This window comes from Carcharhinus amblyrhynchos, chromosome 20, assembly GCF_965287045.1.
Source record: "Carcharhinus amblyrhynchos chromosome 20, sCarAmb.v2.hapA, whole genome shotgun sequence".
Lineage (NCBI taxonomy): Eukaryota > Metazoa > Chordata > Chondrichthyes > Carcharhiniformes > Carcharhinidae > Carcharhinus > Carcharhinus amblyrhynchos.
In genome coordinates this window covers 9384362-9393343 of record NC_137343.1, presented here as the reverse complement: position 1 = coordinate 9393343, position 8982 = coordinate 9384362, and positions in this window count along the sequence as shown.

Below are 8982 nucleotides of genomic sequence, written 5' to 3'. Positions count from 1 at the left end.
AGACCTCGATAGTCCTTTCCCAAAATGCATCTGAGTTTTTTTCGTTCATTCGTGGGACATGGGCGTCACCGGCTGGCCAGCATTTACTGCCCATCCCTAGTTGCCCTTGGAGGGCAGTTGAGAGTCAACCACATTGCTGTGGCTCTGGAGTCACATGTAGGCCAGACTGGGTAAGGATGGCAGATTTCATTCCCTAAAGGACATTAGTGAACCAGATGGGTTTTCCGACAATGGTTTTATGGCCACCGGTAGGTTTTTAATTCCAGGTTTTTAAAAATTAAATTCAATTTCCACCACCTGCCATGGTAAGATTTGAGCCCAGGTCCCCAGAACATTAGCTGAGTTACTGGATTAATAACATGGTGATAATATCACTAAACCATCGCCTTCCTCCAGTCTTAGGCAGTTCTCCTCCCAGGCACTGCAAAGCCTTGTAGACTTTGCAATATCCTAATCGGTTACACAACTTTTGAAGGCGTCTTTCTTTCAGCCACCAATCAGTTGTTATGCCCATTAATGAAACTTCATCTTCCACTGCTCACTAAGCGACCACCCCATATCATTAGGTTACTCATTGGCCTGGTCTGTGGTGCAGTAAAATAAAAGACATGTTTACCGAAAATCTCCGTCCCCCCTCGTGGCTGGGATTCTCCGGTAGCTTTGAAAGTGAATGGAGTTTTGGCTGGCTTACCAAACTCTCCATTCTCACAGCACAGTGGGCGTGAACAAGATGGGAAATTCCTATGCTTAATTTTAGTACTCTAACTTGAAAAACAGAAAACAGAGATGTAATCTAAATATCAGCTGTGCACGGCCAATATGAAACAAACAAGGACCTGAATTTTTCACTGGTCTGGCCTAGAAGTTGGGGAGGGAATTAAACAACTGACTGGAGCAGGAAGCTTCACAAATATCCTCACTCTCAGTGATGGAGGAGCCCAGCACTGCAGTGCACAGGTTAAGGCTGAAGCATTCACAGCAATCTTCAGCCAGCAGTGTCGAGTAGATGATCCAATGTAGCTTCTTCTGGAGGTCCCCAGCATCTCAGATGTCAAACTTCAACCAATTCAATTCTTTCCAATGTGATATCGAGAAGTAGCTGAAGGCGCTGTATACCGCAAAGGCTATGGGTCCTGACAATATTCCAGCAACAGTACTGAAAATTTCCAGAACTTGCCGCATTCCAAGCCAAGTTGCTCCAATACAATCACAGCTCTGGTATCTATCCACCAGTGAGGAAAATTGCCCAGGTATGTCTTGCACTCAAAAAGCAGGACAAATCCAACCCGGCCAATTTCTGCCCCATTGATCTCCTGTCAATCTTCAATTAAGCAATGGAAGGGGACACCAACAGTGGTACTTACATCACAATATCCTGTCTACAAACACTCAAATTGTGTTCCGCCGGGGCACTCAGCCTCTGACCTCATTACACCCTTGGTTCTTTATTCATGCTAGACCAGCACTTATTGTCCAACCTTACATGAGAAGGTGATGGTGAGCTGCCTTTTTGAACTGTTGCAATCCATGTGATGTAGGTGCACCCACAGTGCTGTTAGGGAGGGAGTTCCAGGATTTTGACCCAGCACAGCCAACATATTTTCAATTCAGGATGGTGAGTGACTTGGGAGAGGAACTTGCAAGTGATGGTGCTCCCATGTATCTGCTGCCATCTAGATGGTAGTGGTCATGGGTTTAGAAGGTGACCTTGGTGAATTCCTGCAGTGGATCTTGTAGATGTTTCGCACTGCTACCACTGTTCTTCGGTGGTGGAGGGATTGGATGTTTGTGGAAGGTGTGCCAATCAAGTGGGCTGCTTTGTCTTAGATGGTGCCGAGTTTTCTAGTGTTGGAGCTGTAGTCATCCAGGCAAGTGGAGAGTATTCCATCACACTCATGACTTGTGCCTTGAAGATGGTGGGTAGGCTTTGGGGAGTCAGGAGGTGAGTTACCCACCACAGGATTCCTAGCCTCTGACATACTCTTGCAACCACAGTATTTATATGTCTCGTCTAGTTCAGTCAATGATAACCTCATGATGTTTGGGGATTCAGTGACGGTAATGCCACTGAGCGTCAATGCATGATGATTAGACCCTTTTTTGTTGGAGATGGTCAATGCCTGGCGCTTTGTGGTTCAAATGTTACTTGCCCCTTGTCAATCCCAGCCCGATTAATATTGCATTTGGACGTGGTCTGCTTCAGTATCTGAGGAGTCGTGCATGGTGCTGAACATTGCGCAATCATCAGCGAATATCCCCACTTCTGAGCTTATGATAGAAGGAAGGTTATTGATGAAGCAGCTGAAGATGGTTGGGCCCAGGACACTACCCTGGGGGATTCCTGCAGACATGTCCTGGAGCTGAGACGATTGGCCTCCAACCACCACAACCATCTTCCTTTGTGCCAGGCCTGACTCCACCCAGCAGAGAGTTTTCCCCCGGTTCCCATTGACCGCAGTCTTGCCTGGGCTTCTCGAGGCCACACTTGGTCGAATGCTGCCTTGATGTCAAGGGCAGTGTCCCCCACCTCATCTCTGGAAATCAGCTCTTTTCTCCATGTTATAAGCAAGGCTGAATTGAAGTCAGGAGCTGGGTGACCCTGACGGGACCCAAACTGAGCATTAGTGAGCAGGTTATTGCTGAGCAGGTGCTGCTTGATAGCACTGTTGATGATCCTTTCCATCACTTTACTGATGATCAAGAGTAGACTGATGGGGCGGTTATTGGCCGGGTTGGATTTGGTGCGTTTCTTGTGCACAGGACGTATCTGAACAATTTCCACATTGCCGGGTATAGCTTTCTCCTTACCACTAACTGGCCTATACATCTCTTTTTATCTCTGCTCGTTCTTTTGAATGGCAAGGTTCGTTTGACGTAAGATCAAAAATACCTGATAAACTCAGCATCTGTGGGAGAGGAACAGAGTGAAAGTTCAGAGTCTGGATGACCTTTCTACACACTACCAGACCTGCTGAGGTCATCCAGCATTTTCTGTTTTTATTTCAGATTTCCAACATCCACAGTATTTTGCTTTTATTTGCCACCTTTCAGTTTATGAGAAGGGTCAAAAATTCAAGGGAATGTATGATGACTAAAATGATTACATCCACCATCCCTGTGGCCAACTCTTTAAAAACCCTAGATTCATCAGATTCAGGGGCTTTTTTGTTCATTCTGTCGTGGGACATGGGCATTGCTGGCTGGCCAGCATTTATTGCCCATCCCCATTTGCCCCTGAGAAGGTGGTGGTGAGCTGCTTTCTTGAATCGCTGCAGTCCATGTGATGTGGGTTGACCCACAATGCCGTTAGGGAGGAAATTCCAGGATTTTGACCCAGTGAAGGAACGGCGATATATTTCCAAGTCAGGACAGTGTGTGGCTTGGAGGGGAACTTGCAAATGGGGGTGTGATCCCATGTATCTGCTACCCTTGTCCTTCTAGATGGAACAAAGAACAAAGAACAACATAGCACGGGAAACAGGCCCTTTGGCCCAACGAGCCTGCGCCGCCATCTCAGCAATGTGTTTTTCTTACTCCACCCATGACCCTTGTCTATGCTTATGGTATCCCCATTGGAAACCAGATTAAGGGGAGAATAATTTAGGGACAATTTGTTACACCAATCAGCCTAAGAGCACATCTTTAGGGTGTGGGAGGAAACCAGAGCACCCGGAGGAAACCCGCAACCACAGGGAGAATGCGCAAACTCCCACAGACACTGGCCCAAATCCATGTATCTGCACAGCAAACAGTGATAGTCACTGAGCTGTTGTGGTGCCCATCTGCTGGTCCAGTTTTAAGCAAACACAAACGACGCAAAGTACTAGGCCACTCTCGAAACATCCAAGAGCAGCCCCCGCACGACCCACCGTGTGCATGCCCCTCGTTAGACAACAAGCTGGTCCATGGTGGTCATGGATTTGAAAGGCGCAGCAAGGATGGCATGATAGCACCGTGGTTAGCACTACTGCTTCATAACACCAAGGTCCCGGGTTCGATTCCCAGCTTGGATCACTGTCTGCTTGCATGTTCTGCTCATATCTGCGCGGGTTCCCTCCGGGTGATCCAGTTTCCTCCCATGTTCTGAAAGATGTGCTAGTTAGATGCATTGATCTGAACAGGCACCAGACTGTGGTGACTAGGGAAATTTCACAGTAACTTCATTGCAATGTTAATGTAACCCTTACTTGCAACTAATAAATAAACATTACTTTACTGTCTAAGGATCTTTGGCGAATTACTGCAGTGCATCTTGTAAATAGCACACACTGAATGTCAGTGATGGAGGGAGTGGATGTGGTGCCAATCAAGCATGCTGCTTTGTCCTGGATGGTGTCGAGCTTCTTGAGTGTTGTTGGAGCTGCACCCATCCAGGCAGGTGGAGGGTATTCCATCACACTCCTGACTTGTCCCTTGTAGATGGTGGATAGGTTTAGGGAGTCAGGTGGTGAGTTACTCGCTGCAGTATTCCTAGCCCCTGACCTGCTCTTGTGGCCACTGTGTTTATGTGGCGAGTCCAGATGAGTTTCTGGTCAATGGTAACTCCGAGGATGTTGGGGGATTCAGTGATGGTAACACCATTGCATGTCAAGGGGCGGTGGTTAGAGTGCGTCTTATTGATGATGGTCATTGCTTGGCATTTGTATGGCGTGAATGTTACTTGCCACTTGTCAGCCCAAACCTGGATATTGTCCAGATCTCGTTGCCAACTTTTAATCCCATTAATTTCACCCAGATATTTCTTCATGAGTACTAATTTCTTAAAGTTTCTCATTCTTACAAGAAACTTGGATCTATTATTTCCAGAATTTGTTTTGTGACTGCAACCATGAAGACCGATACAAATTATTCATTTAATGTCTCTGCAAGTTCCTTATTTCCCTTTACAATTTCTCTTAATAGTTTGACCTCTGTGGAATCCATACTCACTTTCATTACATATTCCTATAGAGACTTTTACAATCATTTCCATGTCCCTTCCCGATTTACTTTCAGATCCTATTTTCTCTCTGTATTAATTTCTTGGTTATCCCTTGCTGAATCCCAAATCTAGCTTATTATTCATTTTGGCAACATTTCCTTCTGCCTAATGCAATCTTCAACCTTTCTTGTTGATTGCATCATTCTTCCTGAAGTGGTTTTATTAGTCCAGGGGAGATATATTTGTCACAAGTTCTGAATTAATTCACAGAATCACAGAATTGTTACTGTGCAGAAGGAAGCCATTCAGCCCACTGTGTCTGCACTGGTTCCCTGATTTGGCAGATCACCTAGTTCCATTTCCCCATTTCTCTCTATAACTCTGCACGTTCTTCCTTCTTAAGTGACTGTTAATTCCAGTTAAAAGTGGCTGGCATGGTGGCACACTGGTTAGCACTGCTGCCTCACAGCGCCAGGGACCCGGGTCCAATTCCAGCCTTAGTTGGCTGTCTGCTTGGAGTTTGCACCTTCTCCCCGTTTGTCTGCAGCTTTCAAAGAACAAAGAAACTAACAGCACAGGACCAGACCCTTCAGCCCTCCAAGCCTGGAGCGACCAGTTTCCTCCGGGTATCTCAGTTTCCTCCCACAGCCCAAAGATATGCAGGTTAGGTGGATTGGCCATGTTAAATTGCCTTTTAGTGCCACGTGGATTAGCAGGGTAAATTTGTGGGGTTATGGGATAGAGCCTCGGTGGGATTGTTGTCAGTGCAGACCTAATGGGCTAAATGGCCTCCTTCTGCACTGTAGGGGTTGTCTGAATTCCCTTCTGATTGCTTCAGTTCAAACCTGCCTCCACCACCCTCTCCTAGGCAGCTCGGTCCAGGCCCTAACCTCTGCATGTTCCCCTCAGGTCGCTTTTGCTTCTTTGACTAATTACTGTTCCTTCTCATTCTCTAGCCTCTCGCAAGAGGGAACAGTTTCTCCCTATCTGCACTGTTCTCACCTCTCACGATTTTGAAAATCTCCATCAAATCTCCTCTCCACCTTCTCTCCCCCAAGGAAAACAAAAAAAAGATCCATTTAGTGCAGGACCTTTCCGTTTGTAATGAATGTAAAAGAATTAAAAAGCTCTCGGAAGGCCTGGGCACCAACAGCATTGGTTTCTTTATAAAGTGACAGTGATTCTTAATCTCAGGGCTGTTCACTGTATCTGTCACGATCACACTTAACTCCTTCTATGTCACAGTAAGAATATTTCATTAGTTCCTGCCTCAGCCAGATAGAGTCTCAACAGTGCAGAAGGAGGCCATTTGGCCCATTGAGTCTGCGCCGACTCTTTGATGGAGAATCCCATCCAGACTCAAACCCTACGTATTCACCCCATTAACCCCCTACACTTCCTGCTGCCTCGGAAAAGCGGTCAGCATAATCAAAGATCCCAGACGTTCTCTCTTCCACCTTCTTCAATTAGAAGAAAGATACAGAAGTCTCAGGTCACATACCAATCGACTCAAGAACAGCTTCTTCCCTGCTGCCATCAGACTTTGAATAGACCTACCTCGCATTAAGTTGATCTTTCACTAAACCCTAGCTGTGACTGTAACAGTACATTCTGCACTCTCTCCTTTCCTTCTCTATGAATGGTACGCTTTGTCTGTACAGGGCACGTGAAACAATACTTTTCACTGTATGCTAATACATGTGACAATAATAAATCAAATCAAAATATCTTGGGATACTAAGGGGCAACTTTAGTATGGCCAATCCACGTAACCTGCACACTTTTGAAATGTGGAGAGAAATCCACGCAGACACAGGCAGAATGTGCAAACTCCACACAATCACCTGAGGCCAGTATTGAACCCAGGTCCTTGGCACTGTGAGGCAGCAGTGCGAATCACTGTGCCACCGTGCCATCCCCACACTGTCCCTCTATGCTGTGACCATTCTTTAGATGAACAGTAATAAATATTTGGGATTAGTGCAGCACTATGGAATTATGCACAATTGCCTTGACTGTTCCAGCCCATTAGCCACTCTGTGTTAGCACCGTGACTTGATTTATTATTGTCACATGTATTAGTATACAGTGAAAAGTATTGTTTTTGCACGCTATACAGACAAAGCATACTGTTCACAGAGTAGGAAAGGAGAAGATGCAGAATGTAGTGTTACAGTCATTGCATCGAACCAAATAGAACATAAAGAACATAAGAACATAAGAAATAGGAGCAGGAGTAGGCTATCTAGCCCTTCGAGCCTGCCCCGCCATTCAATAAGATCATGGCTGATCTGAAGTGGATCAGTTCCACTTTCCCACTTTCTCCCCATAACCCTTAATTCCCCTGTCTATCAGAAACCTATCTACCCGTGACTTAAATATATTCAGTGAGGCAGCCTCCACCACTTCAACGGGCAGAGAATTCCAGAGATTCACCACCCTTTGAATGAAGATCCTCCACAACTCTGATCTAAACTGCTCCCCCCCGCTCCTTATCTTGAGGCTGTGCCCTCTAGTCCCGCTATCCTTTCTAAGCGGGAAGAATCTCTCTACCTCTACCCTATCCATCCCCTTCATTATCTTATATGTCTCTATAGGGTCCCCCCTCAGCCTTCTAAACTCCAACGAGTACACACCCAGTCTATTCAATCTCTCCTCATAGGCTAACCTGCTCACCTCCAGTATCAGCCTATTGAACCTTCTCTGCACTCCCTCCAAGGCCAATATATCCTTTCCCAAATGCGGCGACCAAAACTGCACACAGTACTCCAGCTGCAGCCTCACCAGTGCCCTGTACAGTTGCAGCAAGACCTCCCTGCTTTTATATTCTATCCCCCTCACTATAAAGGCCAGCATCCCATTCGCCTTCTTGATCACCTGCAGACTGAGTCACAGTGAGTCATAAAGATACCTGGTCGAAAGCTCAGTCAAAGAGGCAGCTTAAACCAGTAAATGTGAAGAAGTGTATCCTGGAATTCCCTCCCTAATGGCATCGTGAGTCAACCCACAGAACATGGGCTGCAGCGATTCAAGAAGGCAGCTCACCACCACCTTCTCAAGGGCAACTAGTGATGGGCAATAAATGCTGGCCAATCAGCGACGCCCATGTCCTCATGAATTAATAAAAAAACTGATAACATCAGTGGAGAGAGAAACAGAGTTAATGGGCAGGATTTTATGACCTCACTCGAGCGAGACTGAAAATTGCCACCTGAGGACAATGGACATTTCCGTTGTCCAGCCTCGCCCACTCTGATTCCGTGGCGGACAAGACAGTAGAATTCCGATTTTCAGGATGTGACCTCGCAACAGAACTGGTTTGTCTAATCTTGCCCTGTAAATTAACCATGGTAGTCCAGATTTCATTCTAGTTTATCTACATTATCCTCCCTCCAAGGCCAATATATCCTTCCCAAGGTGTGGTGTCCCAACCCTCTGATAGTAGTTCGGGTGTGATCTAACAAGGGTTTATATAACTGAAGCATGACTTAGAGTCATAGAGGTTTACAGAATGGAAACAGGGCCTTCGGCCCAACTTGTTCATGCTGCCCAGTTTTTGCCATTAAGCTAGTCCCAATTGCCCGTGTTTGGCCCATATCCCTCTCTAACCATCTAAATGCTTTTTAAAAGACAAAATTGTACCCACCTCTACTACTGCCTCTGGCAGCTCGTCCCAGACACTCATTAACCTCTGAGTAAAAGAATTGCCCCTCTGGACCCTTTTGTATCTCTCCCCTCTCACCTCAAACCTATGTCAACTAGTTTTAGACTCCCCTACCTTTGGGAAAAGTTATTGACTATCTAGCTGATCTATGCCCCTCATTATTTTATAGCCCTCTATAAGATCACCCTGAAGCCTCCTGCGCTCCAGGGGAAAGAAGTCCCAGTCTATCAAACCTCTCATAATTCGGACCATCAAGTCCCTGTGGGATCCTAGCAAACCTTTTCTGCACTCTTTCTCATTTAATAATATCCTTTCTATAACAGGTTGACTAGAACTGTACACATTATTCCAAGTATGGCCTTACCAATGTCTGGTACAACTTCAACAAGACGTCCCA